The following is a 1038-nucleotide window of genomic DNA, read 5'->3' as shown; positions in this document are numbered from 1 at the left end:
AGGAACCCTGATCAAAAGATCTAAACAACCCAGGGAGAACCAGAGCACCGGCCCCACCCCGAATCACCCCCCAAGGCCCAACACCCACCCACAGCCCAGACCCCAACCAGGCAGCCTACACCCCCTCCCTGCCCTCGACTCCAAATGTCAAAAGGAGAATGAGGGTTTAAGGAAAAAAAAATACATATATATATACATATATATATATATATATATACACACACACACAAACCGGATTCCAAAAAAGTTGGGACACTAAACAAATTGTGAATAAAAACTGAATGCAAATTATGTGGAGATGGCAAATGTCAATATCTTATTCATAATATAACATAGATGACAGATCAAAAGTTTAATTTGAGTAAATGTAACATTTTAAAGGAAAAATATGTTGATTCAAAATTTCACAGTGTCAACAAATCCCAAAAAAGTTGGGACAAGTAGCAATAAGTGGCTGGCAAAAGGAAATTGAGCATATAACGAACAGCTGGAAGACCAATTAATACTAATTAGGTCAATTGACAACATGATTGGGTATAAAAAGAGCTTCTCAGAGTGTCAGTGTCTCTCAGAAGCCAAGATGGTAAGAGGATCACCAATTCCACCATTGTTGCGCAGAAAGATAGTGCAGATGCTCGTGATCACTGGGCCCTTAAACGTCACTGCACCTCAAACAGGAATGCCACTGACAAGGAAATAACAGAATGGGCTCAGGAATACTTCCAGAAAGCATCGTCAGTGAACACAATCCACCGTGCCATCCGCCATTGCCAGCTGAAACTCTACAGTGCAAAGAGGAAGCCATTTCTAAGCAAGTTCCACAAGCTCAGACGTTTGCACTGGGCCAGGGGTCATTTAAAATGGAGTGTGGCAAAATGGAAGACTGTTCTGTGGTCAGATGAGTCACAATTTGAAGTTCTTTATGGAACACTGGGAGGCCATGTCATCCGGACCAGAGGACAAGGATAGCCCAAGTTGTTATCAACGCTCAGTTCAGAAGCCTGCATCACTGATGGTATGGGGTTGCATGAGCGCTTG

The sequence above is a fragment of the Nematolebias whitei genome, chromosome 7 (assembly GCF_014905685.2).
Source record: "Nematolebias whitei isolate Nwh7 chromosome 7, NemWhi1, whole genome shotgun sequence".
Taxonomy (NCBI): Eukaryota; Metazoa; Chordata; class Actinopteri; order Cyprinodontiformes; family Rivulidae; genus Nematolebias; species Nematolebias whitei.
Note: the sequence above shows the minus strand (reverse complement) of the source record.